Below are 20,000 nucleotides of genomic sequence, written 5' to 3' on the forward strand. Positions count from 1 at the left end.
TAACATGACTGTGAAGTGTACACAAGTAAAACGGGACAGTTTCAAAGTACCTAATCCCTCATAAAATTCTGAGAGGAAGCATGTAATAAATCTACCTAATTTTCTGGAAAAGAAAGAGGCAGGATTTTTGTTATCACCTCAGATGGGACTCAAACCCACAATCCCTGGCTTAGGAGGCCAGTGCCTTATCCATTAGGCCACTGAGGCACACATGCATAGCTCTTTTCTAGAGGCATTATTTAAATGTATTCTATGGTCAGACACCGGTGTGTGCACACAGGGCATTTCTCACTTCTCTCTATAAGTAAACTTCCCATTTTCATCCTCTTCCATCCCCGACTCTAACGCTCTCTTCTATGCTATAATGGAGACTTTGCAATTTTAGCAAGTGGAGAGAAATTGGAGAACCACTTTCGACTCCACACTTCTTCTTCACTTACTTCTTTTCTCAATATACTGGGCTTAGAAAATGGTATCAAGCCATCCTTATCATCAGTAGGACGCGGAAAGAGGCACTAAGTCTCCTAACCAAGTTCAACCACACTCTGCAACTTAACCATTGCACTACAAATTAGGCAACGGGGGCATCAGCAAAGGCAGCCAATGTGCCGATCCTTTATACATTTTGTGTAGTACTTTTCTTACTCGGAGGCAAAATCAGCACTTTAACTGCCCAAATCATACAGATTTTACACATGTTCCACTCTATGCACACATAGGCACACACCTTGCAGTTCTTCTACACACACTTAAGCTAAAAACCCATTCTGTCACGTCAAAATTCTGCAAACCTATTACATATTCATTGCGTCGGCATAGAAGCACTTTTTAATGCCACTAAAATGCACAAGTAGTTAGACTGAAGATGCAACCGGAATGAGTTTACAGTATGTACTCCACTTTAATAATGATTAGTAATGAGAAAGTGAGGACTACAAGAGTATTGGAAAATACTTTTTCCACTCTGAATGTAAAGCAGATTGTGTGACCATTGGCCAAAAACAACCACGAAGGGACTCGAACCCTCAATCTTCTGATCCGAAGTCAGACGCCTTATCCATTAGGCCACGCGGTCATCCGTCCACCTGAGGTGATTTTTATCATGTAGGTGGTATGCATGGATGGAGAACATATTATTGAAAGGTATTCAGGTTTACATCCCATAGTGTTCTTTCAGCTCTTTTCGCTGGAAGCACTTTTTTGGAATCTATATATTGAGAATTTTATGAGTACGATATGCTTTTGTTTTCCTTTTTCCATACAAACCTCTTTCCTCATGAGTTTAAAGCTCATTTGTATGCTCTACATAGCTCTGGACGTTTCCAGACGTGGAGTGAAACTGTTTTGAAAGTAGTACAAATTGCTCCTTCCTGCATATGCTAATTTTTCACACTCACATAGGTTGTATAAGTTTTATGAATCCTGGCTTGACCTATTCAAGTAGTTGAAAGCCTGTCACCACCTCTAGAAACAAGATTCACACCAATCCAATTCATATCATTTTTTCCAAAGGAATATGTTCTGGCCGGTCGAAAATGCATCTCACAAAAATAGGCATTTAAAAATCTACTTTGCAGTTTCAGAACACTAACATGACTGTGAAGTGTACACAAGTAAAACGTGACAGTTTCAAAGTACCTAATCCCTCATAAACTTCTGAGAGGAAGCATGTAATAAATCTACCTAATTTTCTGGAAAAGAAAGAGGGAGGATTTTTGTTATCACCTCAGATGGGACTCAAACCCACAATCCCTGGCTTAGGAGGCCAGTGCCTTATCCATTAGGCCACTGAGACACACATGCATAGCTCTTTTCTAGAGGCATTATTTAAATGTATTCTATGGTCAGACACCGGTGTGTGCACACAGGGCATTTCTCACTTCTCTCTATAAGTAAACTTCCCATTTTCATCCTCTTCAATCCCCGACTTTAACGCTCTCTTCTATGCTATAATGGAGACTTTGCAATTTTAGCAAGTGGAGAGAAATTGGAGAACCACTTTCGACTCCACACTTCTTCTTCACTTACTTCTTTTCTCAATATACTGGGCTTAGAAAATGGTATCAAGCCATCCTTATCATCAGTAGGACACGGAAAGAGGCACTAAGTCTCCTAACCAAGTTCAACCACACTCTGCAACTTAACCATTGCACTACAAATTAGGCAACGGGGGCATCAGCAAAGGCAGCCAATGTGCCGATCCTTTATACATTTTGTGTAGTACTTTTCTTACTCGGAGGCAAAATCAGCACTTTAACTGCCCAAATCATACAGATTTTACACATGTAGCACTCTATGCACACATAGGCACACACCTTGCAGTTCTTCTACACACACTTAAGCTAAAAACCCATTCTGTCACGTCAAAATTCTGCAAACCTATTACATATTCAGTGCGTCGGCATAGAAGCACTTTTTAATGCCACTAAAATGCACAAGCAGTTAGACAGAAGATGCAACCTGAATGAGTTTACAGTATGTACTCCACTTTATTAATGATTAGTAATGAGAAAGTGAGGACTACAAGAGTATTGGAAAATACTTTTTCCACTCTGAATGTAAAGCAGATTGTGTGACCATTGGCCAAAAACGACCACGAAGGGACTCGAACCCTCAATCTTCTGATCCGAAGTCAGACGCCTTATCCATTAGGCCACGCAGTCATCCGTCCAGCTGAGATGATTTTTATCATGTAGGTGGTATGCATGGATGGAGAACATATTATTGAAAGGTATTCAGGTTTACATCCCATAGTGTTCTTTCAGCTCTTTTCACTGGAAGCACTTTTTTGGAATCTATATATTGAGAATTTTATGAGTACGATATGCTTTTGTTTTCCTTTTTCCATACAAACCTCTTTCCTCATGAGTTTAAAGCTCATTTGTATGCTCTACATAGCTCTGGACGTTTCCAGACGTGGAGTGAAACTGTTTTGAAAGTAGTACAAATTGCTCCTTCCTGCATATGCTAATTTTTCACACTCACATAGGTTGTATAAGTTTTATGAATCCTGGCTTGACCTATTCAAGTAGCTGAAAGCCTGTCACCACCTCTAGAAACAAGATTCACACCAATCCAATTCGTATCATTTTTTCCAAAGGAATATGTTCTGGCCGGTCGAAAATGCATCTCACAAAAATAGGCATTTAAAAATCTACTTTGCAGTTTCAGAACACTAACATGACTGTGAAGTGTACACAAGTAAAATGGGACCGTTTCAAAGTGCCTAATCCCTCATAAACTTCTGAGAGGAAGCATGTAATAAATCTACCTAATTTTCTGGAAAAGAAAGAGGGAGGATTTTTGTTATCACCTCAGATGGGACTTGAACCCACAATCCTTGGCTTAGGAGGCCAGTGCCTTATCCATTAGGCCACGGAGGCACACATGCATAGCTCTTTTCTAGAGGCATTATTTAAATGTATTCTATGGTCAGACACCGGTGTGTGCACACAGGGCATTTCTCACTTCTCTCTATAAGTAAACTTCCCATTTTCATCCTCTTCCATCCCCGACTTTAACGCTCTCTTCTATGCTATAATGGAGACTTTGCAATTTTAGCAAGTGGAGAGAAACTGGAGAACCACTTTCGACTCCACACTTCTTCTTCACTTACTTCTTTTCTCAATATACTGGGCTTAGAAAATGGTATCAAGCCATCCTTATCATCAGTAGGACACGGAAAGAGGCACTAAGTCTCCTAACCAAGTTCAACCACACTCTGCAACTTAACCATTGCACTACAAATTAGGCAACGGGGGCATCAGCAAAGGCAGCCAATGTGCCGATCCTTTATACATTTTGTGTAGTACTTTTCTTACTCGGAGGCAAAATCAGCACTTTAACTGCCCAAATCATACAGATTTTACACATGTTCCACTCTATGCACACATAGGCACACACCTTGCAGTTCTTCTACACACACTTAAGCTAAAAACCCATTCTGTCACGTCAAAATTCTGCAAACCTATTACATATTCAGTGCGTCGGCATAGAAGCACTTTTTAATGCCACTAAAATGCACAAGTAGTTAGACTGAAGATGCAACCGGAATGAGTTTACAGTATGTACTCCACTTTATTAATGATTAGTAATGAGAAAGTGAGGACTACAAGAGTATTGGAAAATACTTTTTCCACTCTGAATGTAAAGCAGATTGTGTGACCATTGGCCAAAAACAACCACGAAGGGACTCGAACCCTCAATCTTCTGATCCGAAGTCAGACGCCTTATCCATTAGGCCACGCGGTCATCCGTCCACCTCAGGTGATTTTTATCATGTAGGTGGTATGCATGGATGGAGAACATATTATTGAAAGGTATTCAGGTTTACATCCCATAGTGTTCTTTCAGCTCTTTTCGCTGGAAGCACTTTTTTGGAATCTATATATTGAGAATTTTATGAGTACGATATGCTTTTGTTTTCCTTTTTCCATACAAACCTCTTTCCTCATGAGTTTAAAGCTCATTTGTATGCTCTACATAGCTCTGGACGTTTCCAGACGTGGAGTGAAACTGTTTTGAAAGTAGTACAAATTGCTCCTTCCTGCATATGCTAATTTTTCACACTCACATAGGTTGTATAAGTTTTATGAATCCTGGCTTGACCTATTCAAGTAGTTGAAAGCCTGTCACCACCTCTAGAAACAAGATTCACACCAATCCAATTCATATCATTTTTTCCAAAGGAATATGTTCTGGCCGGTCGAAAATGCATCTCACAAAAATAGGCATTTAAAAATCTACTTTGCAGTTTCAGAAGACTAACATGACTGTGAAGTGTACACAAGTAAAACGTGACAGTTTCAAAGTACCTAATCCCTCATAAACTTCTGAGAGGAAGCATGTAATAAATCTACCTAATTTTCTGGAAAAGAAAGAGAGAGGATTTTTGTTATCACCTCAGATGGGACTCAAACCCACAATCCCTGGCTTAGGAGGCCAGTGCCTTATCCATTAGGCCACTGAGGCACACATGGATAGTTCTTTTCTAGAGACATTATTTAAATGTATTCTATGGTCAGACACCGGTGTGTGCACACAGGGCATTTCTCACTTCTCTCTATAAGTAAACTTCCCATTTTCATCCTCTTCCATCCCCGACTTTAACGCTCTCTTCTATGCTATAATGGAGACTTTGCAATTTTAGCAAGTGGAGAGAAATTGGAGAACCACTTTCGACTCCACACTTCTTCTTCACTTACTTCTTTTCTCAATATACTGGGCTTAGAAAATGGTATCAAGCCATCCTTATCATCAGTAGGACACGGAAAGAGGCACTAAGTCTCCTAACCAAGTTCAACCACACTCTGCAACTTAACCATTGCACTACAAATTAGGCAACGGGGGCATCAGCAAAGGCAGCCAATGTGCCGATCCTTTATACATTTTGTGTAGTACTTTTCTTACTCGGAGGCAAAATCAGCACTTTAACTGCCCAAATCATACAGATTTTACACATGTAGCACTCTATGCACACATAGGCACACACCTTGCAGTTCTTCTACACACACTTAAGCTAAAAACCCATTCTGTCATGTCAAAATTCTGCAAACCTATTACATATTCAGTGCGTCGGCATAGAAGCACTTTTTAATGCCACTAAAATGCACAAGCAGTTAGACAGAAGATGCAACCTGAATGAGTTTACAGTATGTACTCCACTTTATTAATGATTAGTAATGAGAAAGTGAGGACTACAAGAGTATTGGAAAATACTTTTTTCACTCTGAATGTAAAGCAGATTGTGTGACCATTGGCCAAAAACGACCACGAAGGGACTCGAACCCTCAATCTTCTGATCCGAAGTTAGACGCCTTATCCATTAGGCCACGCGGTCATCCGTCCAGCTGAGATGATTTTTATCATGTAGGTGGTATGCATGGATGGAGAACATATTATTGAAAGGTATTCAGGTTTACATCCCATAGTGTTCTTTCAGCTCTTTTCACTGGAAGCACTTTTTTGGAATCTATATATTGAGAATTTTATGAGTATGATATGCTTTTGTTTTCCTTTTTCCATACAAACCTCTTTCCTCATGAGTTTAAAGCTCATTTGTATGCTCTACATAGCTCTGGACGTTTCCAGACGTGGAGTGAAACTGTTTTGAAAGTAGTACAAATTGCTCCTTCCTGCATATGCTAATTTTTCACACTCACATAGGTTGTATAAGTTTTATGAATCCTGGCTTGACCTATTCAAGTAGCTGAAAGCCTGTCACCACCTCTAGAAACAAGATTCACACCAATCCAATTCGTATCATTTTTTCCAAAGGAATATGTTCTGGCCGGTCGAAAATGCATCTCACAAAAATAGGCATTTAAAAATCTACTTTGCAGTTTCAGAACACTAACATGACTGTGAAGTGTACACAAGTAAAATGGGACCGTTTCAAAGTGCCTAATCCCTCATAAACTTCTGAGAGGAAGCATGTAATAAATCTACCTAATTTTCTGGAAAAGAAAGAGGGAGGATTTTTTTTTATCACCTCAGATGGGACTTGAACCCACAATCCTTGGCTTAGGAGGCCAGTGCCTTATCCATTAGGCCACGGAGGCACACATGCATAGCTCTTTTCTAGAGGCATTATTTAAATGTATTCTATGGTCAGACACCGGTGTGTGCACACAGGGCATTTCTCACTTCTCTCTATAAGTAAACTTCCCATTTTCATCCTCTTCCATCCCCGACTTTAACGCTCTCTTCTATGCTATAATGGAGACTTTGCAATTTTAGCAAGTGGAGAGAAACTGGAGAACCACTTTCGACTCCACACTTCTTCTTCACTTACTTCTTTTCTCAATATACTGGGCTTAGAAAATGGTATCAAGCCATCCTTATCATCAGTAGGACACGGAAAGAGGCACTAAGTCTCCTAACCAAGTTCAACCACACTCTGCAACTTAACCATTGCACTACAAATTAGGCAACGGGGGCATCAGCAAAGGCAGCCAATGTGCCGATCCTTTATACATTTTGTGTAGTACTTTTCTTACTCGGAGGCAAAATCAGCACTTTGACTGCCCAAATCATACAGATTTTACACATGTTCCACTCTATGCACACATAGGCACACACCTTGCAGTTCTTCTACACACACTTAAGCTAAAAACCCATTCTGTCACGTCAAAATTCTGCAAACCTATTACATATTCAGTGCGTCGGCATAGAAGCACTTTTTAATGCCACTAAAATGCACAAGTAGTTAGACTGAAGATGCAACCGGAATGAGTTTACAGTATGTACTCCACTTTATTAATGATTAGTAATGAGAAAGTGAGGACTACAAGAGTATTGGAAAATACTTTTTCCACTCTGAATGTAAAGCAGATTGTGTGACCATTGGCCAAAAACAACCACGAAGGGACTCGAACCCTCAATCTTCTGATCCGAAGTCAGACGCCTTATCCATTAGGCCACGCGGTCATCCGTCCACCTGAGGTGATTTTTATCATGTAGGTGGTATGCATGGATGGAGAACATATTATTGAAAGGTATTCAGGTTTACATCCCATAGTGTTCTTTCAGCTCTTTTCGCTGGAAGCACTTTTTTGGAATCTATATATTGAGAATTTTATGAGTACGATATGCTTTTGTTTTCCTTTTTCCATACAAACCTCTTTCCTCATGAGTTTAAAGCTCATTTGTATGCTCTACATAGCTCTGGACGTTTCCAGACGTGGAGTGAAACTGTTTTGAAAGTAGTACAAATTGCTCCTTCCTGCATATGCTAATTTTTCACACTCACATAGGTTGTATAAGTTTTATGAATCCTGGCTTGACCTATTCAAGTAGCTGAAAGCCTGTCACCACCTCTAGAAACAAGATTCACACCAATCCAATTCATATCATTTTTTCCAAAGGAATATGTTCTGGCCGGTCGAAAATGCATCTCACAAAAATAGGCATTTAAAAATCTACTTTGCAGTTTCAGAAGACTAACATGACTGTGAAGTGTACACAAGTAAAACGTGACAGTTTCAAAGTACCTAATCCCTCATAAACTTCTGAGAGGAAGCATGTAATAAATCTACCTAATTTTCTGGAAAAGAAAGAGGGAGGATTTTTGTTATCACCTCAGATGGGACTCAAACCCACAATCCCTGGCTTAGGAGGCCAGTGCCTTATCCATTAGGACACTGAGGCACACATGCATAGCTCTTTTCTAGAGACATTATTTAAATGTATTCTATGGTCAGACACCGGTGTGTGCACACAGGGCATTTCTCACTTCTCTCTATAAGTAAACTTCCCATTTTCATCCTCTTCCATCCCCGACTTTAACGCTCTCTTCTATGCTATAATGGAGACTTTGCAATTTTAGCAAGTGGAGAGAAATTGGAGAACCACTTTCGACTCCACACTTCTTCTTCACTTACTTCTTTTCTCAATATACTGGGCTTAGAAAATGGTATCAAGCCATCCTTATCATCAGTAGGACACGGAAAGAGGCACCAAGTCTCCTAACCAAGTTCAACCACACTCTGCAACTTAACCATTGCACTACAAATTAGCAATGGGGGCATCAGCAAAGGCAGCCAATGTGCCGATCCTTTATACATTTTGTGTAGTACTTTTCTTACTCGGAGGCAAAATCAGCACTTTAACTGCCCAAATCATACAGATTTTACACATGTACCACTCTATGCACACATAGGCACACACCTTGCAGTTCTTCTACACACACTTAAGCTAAAAACCCATTCTGTCACGTCAAAATTCTGCAAACCTATTACATATTCAGTGCGTCGGCATAGAAGCACTTTTTAATGCCACTAAAATGCACAAGTAGTTAGACTGAAGATGCAACCTGAATGAGTTTACAGTATGTACTCCACTTTATTAATGATTAGTAATGAGAAAGTGAGGACTACAAGAGTATTGGAAAAGACTTTTTCCACTCTGAATGTAAAGCAGATTGTGTGACCATTGGCCAAAAACGACCATGAAGGGACTCGAACCCTCAATCTTCTGATCCGAAGTCAGACGCCTTATCCATTAGGCCACGCGGTCATCCGTTCACCTGAGATGATTTTTATCATGTAGGTGGCATGCATGGATGGAGAACATATTATTGAAAGGTATTCAGGTTTACATCCCATAGTGTTCTTTCAGCTCTTTTCGCTGGAAGCACTTTTTTGGAATCTATATATTGAGAATTTTATGAGTACGATATGCTTTTGTTTTCCTTTTTGCATACAAACCTCTTTCCTCATGAGTTTAAAGCTCATTTGTATGCTCTACATAGCTCTGGACGTTTCCAGACGTGGAGTGAAACTGTTTTGAAAGTAGTACAAATTGCTCCTTCCTGCATATGCTAATTTTTCACACTCACATAGGTTGTATAAGTTTTATGAATCCTGGCTTGACCTATTCAAGTAGCTGAAAGCCTGTCACCACCTCTAGAAACAAGATTCACACCAATCCAATTCAAATCATTTTTTCCAAAAGAATATGTTCTGGCCGGTCGAAAATGCATCTCACAAAAAAAGGCATTTAAAAATCTACTTTGCAGTTTCAGAACACTAACATGACTGTGAAGTGTACACAAGTAAAATGGGACAGTTTCAAAGTACCTAATCCCTCATAAACTTCCGAGAGGAAGCATGTAATAAATCTACCTAATTTTCTGGAAAAGAAAGAGGGAGGATTTTTGTTATCATCTCAGATGGGACTCGAGCCCACAATCCCTGGCTTAGGAGGCCAGTGCCTTATCCACTAGGCCACTGAGGATACATGCATAGCTCTTTTCTAGAGGCATTATTTAAATGTATTCTATGGTCAGACACCGGTGTGTGCACACAGGGCATTTCTCACTTCTCTCTATAAGTAAACTTCCCATTTTCATCCTCTTCCATCCCCGACTTTAACGCTCTCTTCTATGCTATAATGGAGACTTTGCAATTTTAGCAAATGGAGAGAAATTGGAGAACCACTTTCGACTCCACACTTCTTCTTCACTTACTTCTTTTCTCAATATACTGGGCTTAGAAAATGGTATCAAGCCATCCTTATCATCAGTAGGACACGGACAGAGGCGCTAAGTCTCCTAACCAAGTTCAACCACACTCTGCAACTTAACCATTGCACTACAAATTAGGCAACGGGGGCATCAGCAAAGGCAGCCAATGTGCCGATCCTTTATAGATTTTGTGTAGTACTTTTCTTACTCGGAGGCAAAATCAGCACTTTAACTGCCCAAATCATACAGATTTTACACATGTACCACTCTATGCACACATAGGCACACACCTTGCAGTTCTTCTACACACACTTAAGCTAAAAACCCATTCTGTCACGTCAAAATTCTGCAAACCTATTACATATTCAGTGCGTCGGCATAGAAGCACTTTTTAATGCCACTAAAATGCACAAGTAGTTAGACTGAAGATGCAACCTGAATGAGTTTACAGTATGTACTCCACTTTATTAATGATTAGTAATGAGAAAGTGAGGACTACAAGAGTATTGGAAAAGACTTTTTCCACTCTGAATGTAAAGCAGATTGTGTGACCATTGGCCAAAAACGACCACGAAGCGACTCGAACCCTCAATCTTCTGATCCGAAGTCAGATGCCTTATCCATTAGGCCACGCGGTTATCCGTCCACCTGAGATGATTTTTATCATGTAGGTGGTATGCATGGATGGAGAACATATTATTGAAAGGTATTCAGGTTTACATCCCATAGTGTTCTTTCAGCTCTTTTCGCTGGAAGCACTTTTTTGGAATCTATATATTGAGAATTTTATGAGTACGATATGCTTTTGTTTTCCTTTTTCAATACAAACCTCTTTCCTCATGAGTTTAAAGCTCATTTGTATGCTCTACATAGCTCTGGACGTTTCCAGACGTGGAGTGAAACTGTTTTGAAAGTAGTACAAATTGCTCCTTCCTGCATATGCTAATTTTTCACACTCACATAGGTTGTATAAGTTTTATGAATCCTGGCTTGACCTATTCAAGTAGCTGAAAGCCTGTCACCACCTCTAGAAACAAGATTCACACCAATCCAATTCAAATCATTTTTTCCAAAGGAATATGTTCTGGCCGGTCGAAAATGCATCTCACAAAAATAGGCATTTAAAAATCTACTTTGCAGTTTCAGAACACTAACATGACTGTGAAGTGTACACAAGTAAAATCTGACAGTTTCAAAGTACCTAATCCCTCATAAACTTCTGAGAGGAAGCATGTAATAAATCTACCTAATTTTCTGGAAAAGAAAGAGGGAGGATTTTTGTTATCATCTCAGATGGGACTTGAACCCACAATCCCTGGCTTAGGAGGCCAGTGCCTTATCCATTAGGCCACTGAGGCACACATGCATAGCTCTTTTCTAGAGGCATTATTTAAATGTATTCTATGGTCAGACACCGGTGTGTGCACACAGGGCATTTCTCACTTCTCTCTATAAGTAAACTTTCCATTTTCATCCTCTTCCATCCCCGACTTTAACGCTCTCTTCTATGCTATAATGGAGACTTTGCAATTTTAGCAAGTGGAGAGAAATTGGAGAACCACTTTCGACTCCACACTTCTTCTTCACTTACTTCTTTTCTCAATATACTGGGCTTAGAAAATGGTATCAAGCCATCCTTATCATCAGTAGGACACGGAAAGAGGCACTAAGTCTCCTAACCAAGTTCAACCACACTCTGCAACTTAACCATTGCACTACAAATTAGGCAACGGGGGCATCAGCAAAGGCAGCCAATGTGCCGATCCTTTATACAATTTGTGTAGTACTTTTCTTACTTGGAGGCAAAATCAGCACTTTAACTGCCCAAATCATACAGATTTTACACATGTACCACTCTATGCACACATAGGCACACACCTTGCAGTTCTTCTACACACACTTAAGCTAAAAACCCATTCTGTCACGTCAAAATTCTGCAAACCTATTACATATTCAGTGCGTCGGCATAGAAGCACTTTTTAATGCCACTAAAATGCACAAGTAGTTAGACTGAAGATGCAACCTGAATGAGTTTACAGTATGTACTCCACTTTATTAATGATTAGTAATGAGAAAGTGAGGACTACAAGAGTATTGGAAAATACTTTTTCCACTCTGAATGTAAAGCAGATTGTGTGACCATTGGCCAAAAACAACCACGAAGGAACTTGAACCCTCAATCTGATGATCCGAAGTCAGACGCCTTATCCATTAGGCCACGCGGTCATCCGTTCACCTGAGATGATTTTTATCATGTAGGTGGTATGCATGGATGGAGAACATATTATTGAAAGGTATTCAGGTTTACATCCCATAGTGTTCTTTCAGCTCTTTTCGCTGGAAGCACTTTTTTGGAATCTATATATTGAGAATTTTATGAGTACGATATGCTTTTGTTTTCCTTTTTCCATACACACCTCTTTCCTCATGAGTTTAAAGCTCATTTGTATGCTCTACATAGCTCTGGACGTTTCCAGACGTGGAGTGAAACTGATTTGAAAGTAGTACAAATTGCTCCTTCCTGCATATGCTAATTTTTCACACTCACATAGGTTGTATACGTTTTATGAATCCTGGCTTGACCTATTCAAGTAGCTGAAAGCCTGTCACCACCTCTAGAAACAAGATTCACACCAATCCATTTCAAATCATTTTTTCCAAAAGAATATGTTCTGGCCGGTCGAAAATGCATCTCACAAAAATAGGCATTTAAAAATCTACTTTGCAGTTTCAGAACACTAACATGACTGTGAAGTGTACACAAGTAAAATGGGACAGTTTCAAAGTACCTAATCCCTCATAAACTTCCGAGAGGAAGCATGTAATAAATCTACCTAATTTTCTGGAAAAGAAAGAGGGAGGATTTTTGGTATCACCTCAGATGGGACTTGAACCCACAATCCCTAGCTTAGGAGGCCTGTGCCTTATCCATTAGGCCACTGAGGCACACATGCATAGTTCTTTTCTAGAGGCATTATTTAAATGTATTCTATGGTCAGACACCAGTGTGTGCACACAGGGCATTTCTCACTTCTCTCTATAAGTAAACTTCCCATTTTCATCCTCTTCCATCCCCGACTTTAACGCTCTCTTCTATGCTATAATGGAGACTTTGCAATTTTAGCAAGTGGAGAGAAATTGGAGAACCACTTTCGACTCCACACTTCTTCTTCACTTACTTCTTTTCTCAATATACTGGGCTTAGAAAATGGTATCAAGCCATCCTTATCATCAGTAGGACACGGAAAGAGGCACTAAGTCTCCTAACCAAGTTCAACCACACTCTGCAACTTAACCATTGCACTACAAATTAGGCAACGGAGGCATCAGCAAAGGCAGCCAATGTGCCGATCCTTTATACATTTTGTGTAGTACTTTTCTTACTCTGAGGCAAAATCAGCACTTTAACTGCCCAAATCATACAGATTTTACACATGTAGCACTCTATGCACACATAGGCACACACCTTGCAGTTCTTCTACACACACTTAAGCTAAAAACCCATTCTGTCACGTCAAAATTCTGCAAACCTATTACATATTCAGTGCGTCGGCATAGAAGCACTTTTTAATGCCACTAAAATGCACAAGTAGTTAGACTGAAGATGCAACCTGAATGAGTTTACAGTATGTACTCCACTTTATTAATGATTTGTAATGAGAAAGTGAGGACTACAAGAGTATTGGAAAAGACTTTTTCCACTCTGAATGTAAAGCAGATTGTGTGACCATTGGCCAAAAACGACCACGAAGGGACTCAAACCCTCAATCTTCTGATCCGAAGTCAGACGCCTTATCCATTACGCCACGCGGTCATCCGTCCACCTGAGATGATTTTTATCATGTAGGTGGTATGCATGGATGGAGAACATATTATTGAAAGGTATTCAGGTTTACATCCCATAGTGTTCTTTCAGCTCTTTTCGCTGGAAGCACTTTTTTGGAATCTATATATTGAGAATTTTATGAGTACGATATGCTTTTGTTTTCCTTTTTCCATACAAACCTCTTTCATCATGACTTTAAAGCTCATTTGTATGCTCTACATAGCTCTGGACATTTCCAGACGTGGAGTGAAACTGTTTTGAAAGTAGTACAAATTGCTCCTTCCTGCATATGCTAATTTTTCACACTCACATAGGTTGTATAAGTTTTATGAATCCTGGCTTGACCTATTCAAGTAGCTGAAAGCCTGTCACCACCTCTAGAAACAAGATTCACACCAATCCAATTCATATCATTTTTTCCAAAGGAATATGTTCTGGCCGGTCGAAAATGCATCTCACAAAAATAGGCATTTAAAAATCTACTTTGCAGTTTCAGAACACTAACATGACTGTGAAGTGTACACAAGTAAAACAGGACAGTTTCAAAGTACCTAATCCCTCATAAAATTCTGAGAGGAAGCATGTAATAAATCTACCTAATTTTCTGGAAAAGAAAGAGGCAGGATTTTTGTTATCACCTCAGATGGGACTCAAACCCACAATCCCTGGCTGAGGAGGCCAGTGCCTTATCCATTAGGCCACTGAGGCACACATACATAGCTCTTTTCTAGAGGCATTATTTAAATGTATTCTATGGTCAGACACCGGTGTGTGCACACAGGGCATTTCTCACTTCTCTCTATAAGTAAACTTCCCATTTTCATCCTCTTCCATCCCCGACTTTAACGCTCTCTTCTATGCTATAACAGAGACTTTGCAATTTTAGCAAGTGGAGAGAAATTGGAGAACCACTTTCGACTCCACACTTCTTCTTCACTTACTTCTTTTCTCAATATACTGGGCTTAGAAAATGGTATCAAGCCATCCTTATCATCAGTAGGACACGGAAAGAGGCACTAAGTCTCCTAACCAAGTTCAACCACACTCTGCAACTTAACCATTGCACTACAAATTAGGCAACGTGGGCATCAGCAAAGGCAGCCAATGTGCCGATCCTTTATACATTTTGTGTAGTACTTTTCTTACTCGGAGGCAAAATCAGCACTTTAACTGCCCAAATCATACAGATTTTACACATGTACCACTCTATGCACACATAGGCACACACCTTGCAGTTCTTCTACACACACTTAAGCTAAAAACCCATTCTGTCACGTCATAATTCTGCAAACCTATTACATATTCAGTGCGTCGGCATAGAAGCACTTTTTAATGCCACTAAAATGCACAAGTAGTTAGACTGAAGATGCAACCTGAATGAGTTTACAGTATGTACTCCACTTTATTAATGATTAGTACTGAGAAAGTGAGGACTACAAGAGTATTGGAAAAGACTTTTTCCACTCTGAATGTAAAGCAGATTGTGTGACCATTGGCCAAATACGACCACGAAGGGACTCGAACCCTCAATCTTCTGATCCGAAGTCAGACGCCTTATCCATTAGGCCACGCGGTCATCCGTCCACCTGAGGTGATTTTTATCATGTAGGTGGTATGCATGGATGGTGGTATGCATGGATTATTGAAAGGTATTCAGGTTTACATCCCATAGTGTTCTTTCAGCTCTTTTCGCTGGAAGCACTTTTTTGGAATCTATATATTGAGAATTTTATGAGTACGATATGCTTTTGTTTTCCTTTTTCCATACAAACCTCTTTCATCATGACTTTAAAGCTCATTTGTATGCTCTACATAGCTCTGGACGTTTCCAGACGTGGAGTGAAACTGTTTTGAAAGTAGTACAAATTGCTCCTTCCTGCATATGCTAATTTTTCACACTCACATAGGTTGTATAAGTTTTATGAATCCTGGCTTGACCTATTCAAGTAGCTGAAAGCCTGTCACCACCTCTAGAAACAAGATTCACACCAATCCAATTCATATCATTTTTTCCAAAGGAATAGGTTCTGGCCGGTCGAAAATGCATCTCACAAAAATAGGCATTTAAAAATCTACTTTGCAGTTTCAGAACACTAACATGACTGTGAAGTGTACACAAGTAAAACGGGACAGTTTCAAAGTACCTAATCCCTCATAAAATTCTGAGAGGAAGCATGTAATAAATCTACCTAATTTTCTGGAAAAGAAAGAGGCAGGATTTTTGTTATCACCTCAGATGGGACTCAAACCCACAATCCCTGGCTTAGGAGGCCAGTGCCTTATCCATTAGGCCACTGAGGCACACATGCATAGCTCTTTTCTAGAGGCATTATTTAAATGTATTCTATGGTCAGACACCGGTGTGTGCACTCAGGGCATTTCTCACTTCTCTCTATAAGTAAACTTCCCATTTTCATCCTCTTCCATCCCCGACTCTAACGCTCTCTTCTATGCTATAATGGAGACTTTGCAATTTTAGCAAGTGGAGAGAAATTGGAGAACCACTTTCGACTCCACACTTCTTCTTCACTTACTTCTTTTCTCAATATACTGGGCTTAGAAAATGGTATCAAGCCATCCTTATCATCAGTAGGACGCGGAAAGAGGCACTAAGTCTCCTAACCAAGTTCAACCACACTCTGCAACTTAACCATTGCACTACAAATTAGGCAACGGGGGCATCAGCAAAGGCAGCCAATGTGCCGATCCTTTATACATTTTGTGTAGTACTTTTCTTACTCGGAGGCAAAATCAGCACTTTAACTGCCCAAATCATACAGATTTTACCAATGTAGCACTCTATGCACACATAGGCACACACCTTGCAGTTCTTCTACACACACTTAAGCTAAAAACCCATTCTGTCACGTCAAAATTCTGCAAACCTATTACATATTCAGTGCGTCGGCATAGAAGCACTTTTTAATGCCACTAAAATGCACAAGTAGTTAGACTGAAGATGCAACCTGAATGAGTTTACAGTATGTACTCCACTTTATTAATGATTAGTACTGAGAAAGTGAGGACTAGAAGAGTATTGGAAAATACTTTTTCCACTCTGAATGTAAAGCAGATTGTGTGACCATTGGCCAAAAACGACCACGAAGGGACTCAAACCCTCAATCTTCTGATCCGAAGTCAGACGCCTTATCCATTAGGCCACACGGGCATCCATCCACCTGAGATGATTTTTATCATGTAGGTGGTATGCATGGATTGAGAACATATTATTGAAAGGTTTTCAGATTTACATCCCATAGTGTTCTTTCAGCTCTTTTCGCTGGAAGCACTTTTTTGGAATCTATATATTGAGAATTTTATGAGTACGATATGCTTTTGTTTTCCTTTTTCCATACACACCTCTTTCCTCATGAGTTTAAAGCTCATTTGTATGCTCTACATAGCTCTGGACGTTTCACGACGTGGAGTGAAACTGTTTTGAAAGTAGTACAAATTGCTCCTTCCTGCATATGCTAATTTTTCACACTCACATAGGTTGTATACGTTTTATGAATCCTGGCTTGACCTATTCAAGTAGCTGAAAGCCTGTCACCACCTCTAGAAACAAGATTCACACCAATCCATTTCAAATCATTTTTTCCAAAAGAATATGTTCTGGCCGGTCGAAAATGCATCTCACAAAAATAGGCATTTAAAAATCTACTTTGCAGTTTCAGAACACTAACATGACTGTGAAGTGTTCACAAGTAAAATGGGACAGTTTCAAAGTACCTAATCCCTCATAAACTTCCGAGAGGAAGCATGTAATAAATCTACCTAATTTTCTGGAAAAGAAAGAGGGAGGATTTTTGGTATCACCTCAGATGGGACTTGAACCCACAATCCCTGGCTTAGGAGGCCAGTGCCTTATCCCTTAGGCCACTGAGGCACACATGCATAGTTCTTTTCTAGAGGCATTATTTAAATGTATTCTATGGTCAGACACCGGTGTGTGCACACAGGGCATTTCTCACTTCTCTCTATAAGTAAACTTCCCATTTTCATCCTCTTCCATCCCCGACTTTAACGCTCTCTTCTATGCTATAATGGAGACTTTGCAATTTTAGCAAGTGGAGAGAAATTGGAGAACCACTTTCGACTCCACACTTCTTCTTCACTTACTTCTTTTATCAATATACTGGGCTTAGAAAATGGTATCAAGCCATCCTTATCATCAGTAGGACACGGAAAGAGGCACTAAGTCTCCTAACCAAGTTCAACCACACTCTGCAACTTAACCATTGCACTACAAATTAGGCAACGGAGGCATCAGCAAAGGCAGCCAATGTGCCGATCCTTTATACATTTTGTGTAGTACTTTTCTTACTCTGAGGCAAAATCAGCACTTTAACTGCCCAAATCATACAGATTTTACACATGTAGCACTCTATGCACACATAGGCACACACCTTGCAGTTCTTCTACACACACTTAAGCTAAAAACCCATTCTGTCACGTCAAAATTCTGCAAACCTATTACATATTCAGTGCGTCGGCATAGAAGCACTTTTTAATGCCACTAAAATGCACAAGTAGTTAGACTGAAGATGCAACCTGAATGAGTTTACAGTATGTACTCCACTTTATTAATGATTAGTAATGAGAAAGTGAGGACTACAAGAGTATTGGAAAAGACTTTTTCCATTCTGAATGTAAAGCAGATTGTGTGACCATTGGCCAAAAACGACCACGAAGGGACTCGAACCCTCAATCTTCTGATCCGAAGTCAGACGCCTTATCCATTAGGCCACGCGGTCATCCGTCCACCTGAGATGATTTTTATCATGTAGGTGGTATGCATGGATGGAGAACATATTATTGAAAGGTATTCAGGTTTACATCCCATAGTGTTCTTTCAGCTCTTTTCGCTGGAAGCACTTTTTTGGAATCTATATATTGAGAATTTTATGAGTACGATATGCTTTTGTTTTCCTTTTTCCATACAAACCTCTTTCATCATGACTTTAAAGCTCATTTGTATGCTCTACATAGCTCTGGACGTTTCCAGACGTGGAGTGAAACTGTTTTGAAAGTAGTACAAATTGCTCCTTCCTGCATATGCTAATTTTTCACACTCACATAGGTTGTATAAGTTTTATGAATCCTGGCTTGACCTATTCAAGTAGCTGAAAGCCTGTCACCACCTCTAGAAACAAGATTCACACCAATCCAATTCATATCATTTTTTCCAAAGGAATATGTTCTGGCCGGTCGAAAATGCATCTCACAAAAATAGGCATTTAAAAATCTACTTTGCAGTTTCAGAACACTAACATGACTGTGAAGTGTACACAAGTAAAACGGGACAGTTTCAAAGTACCTAATCCCTCATAAAATTCTGAGAGGAAGCATGTAATAAATCTACCTAATTTTCTGGAAAAGAAAGAGGCAGGATTTTTGTTATCACCTCAGATGGGACTCAAACCCACAATCCCTGGTTTAGGAGGCCAGTGCCTTATCCATTAGGCCACTGAGGCACACATGCATAGCTCTTTTCTAGAGGCATTATTTAAATGTATTCTATGGTCAGACACCGGTGTGTGCACACAGGGCATTTCTCACTTCTCTCTATAAGTAAACTTCCCATTTTCATCCTCTTCCATCCCCGACTCTAACGCTCTCTTCTATGCTATAATGGAGACTTTGCAATTTTAGCAAGTGGAGAGAAATTGGAGAACCACTTTCGACTCCACACTTCTTCTTCACTTACTTCTTTTCTCAATATACTGGGCTTAGAAAATGGTATCAAGCCATCCTTATCATCAGTAGGACGCGGAAAGAGGCACTAAGTCTCCTAACCAAGTTCAACCACACTCTGCAACTTAACCATTGCACTACAAATTAGGCAACGGGGGCATCAGCAAAGGCAGCCAATGTGCCGATCCTTTATACATTTTGTGTAGTACTTTTCTTACTCGGAGGCAAAATCAGCACTTTAACTGCCCAAATCATACAGATTTTACCAATGTAGCACTCTATGCACACATAGGCACACACCTTGCAGTTCTTCTACACACACTTAAGCTAAAAACCCATTCTGTCACGTCAAAATTCTGCAAACCTATTACATATTCAGTGCGTCGGCATAGAAGCACTTTTTAATGCCACTAAAATGCACAAGTAGTTAGACTGAAGATGCAACCTGAATGAGTTTACAGTATGTACTCCACTTTATTAATGATTAGTAATGAGAAAGTGAGGACTACAAGA

General features: G+C 39.8%; 10 non-coding genes across 10 annotated transcripts; all 10 read right to left on the reverse strand.

Moving 5' to 3' along the window:
- Positions 1-134: 134 nt before the first annotated feature.
- On the reverse strand, positions 135-207 carry TRNAR-CCU (transfer RNA arginine (anticodon CCU)). Its single transcript has one exon. It is a non-coding gene; the product is annotated as a tRNA-Arg (tRNA).
- Positions 208-1,002: 795 nt separating this feature from the next.
- On the reverse strand, positions 1,003-1,075 carry TRNAR-UCG (transfer RNA arginine (anticodon UCG)). Its single transcript has one exon. It is a non-coding gene; the product is annotated as a tRNA-Arg (tRNA).
- A 1,515-nt stretch (positions 1,076-2,590) lies between these two features.
- TRNAR-UCG (transfer RNA arginine (anticodon UCG)) lies at positions 2,591-2,663 on the reverse strand. Its single transcript has one exon. It is a non-coding gene; the product is annotated as a tRNA-Arg (tRNA).
- A 1,515-nt stretch (positions 2,664-4,178) lies between these two features.
- On the reverse strand, positions 4,179-4,251 carry TRNAR-UCG (transfer RNA arginine (anticodon UCG)). The gene has a single exon. It is a non-coding gene; the product is annotated as a tRNA-Arg (tRNA).
- Positions 4,252-4,898: 647 nt separating this feature from the next.
- Positions 4,899-4,971, reverse strand: TRNAR-CCU (transfer RNA arginine (anticodon CCU)). The gene has a single exon. It is a non-coding gene; the product is annotated as a tRNA-Arg (tRNA).
- A 2,384-nt stretch (positions 4,972-7,355) lies between these two features.
- On the reverse strand, positions 7,356-7,428 carry TRNAR-UCG (transfer RNA arginine (anticodon UCG)). The gene has a single exon. It is a non-coding gene; the product is annotated as a tRNA-Arg (tRNA).
- Positions 7,429-11,249: 3,821 nt separating this feature from the next.
- On the reverse strand, positions 11,250-11,322 carry TRNAR-CCU (transfer RNA arginine (anticodon CCU)). The gene has a single exon. It is a non-coding gene; the product is annotated as a tRNA-Arg (tRNA).
- Positions 11,323-15,293: 3,971 nt separating this feature from the next.
- Positions 15,294-15,366, reverse strand: TRNAR-UCG (transfer RNA arginine (anticodon UCG)). Its single transcript has one exon. It is a non-coding gene; the product is annotated as a tRNA-Arg (tRNA).
- Positions 15,367-16,018: 652 nt separating this feature from the next.
- TRNAR-CCU (transfer RNA arginine (anticodon CCU)) lies at positions 16,019-16,091 on the reverse strand. The gene has a single exon. It is a non-coding gene; the product is annotated as a tRNA-Arg (tRNA).
- A 2,383-nt stretch (positions 16,092-18,474) lies between these two features.
- On the reverse strand, positions 18,475-18,547 carry TRNAR-UCG (transfer RNA arginine (anticodon UCG)). Its single transcript has one exon. It is a non-coding gene; the product is annotated as a tRNA-Arg (tRNA).
- Between the last annotated feature and the right edge of the window lie 1,453 nt (positions 18,548-20,000).

The sequence above is a fragment of the Triturus cristatus genome, chromosome 4_1 (assembly GCF_964204655.1).
Source record: "Triturus cristatus chromosome 4_1, aTriCri1.1, whole genome shotgun sequence".
Lineage (NCBI taxonomy): Eukaryota > Metazoa > Chordata > Amphibia > Caudata > Salamandridae > Triturus > Triturus cristatus.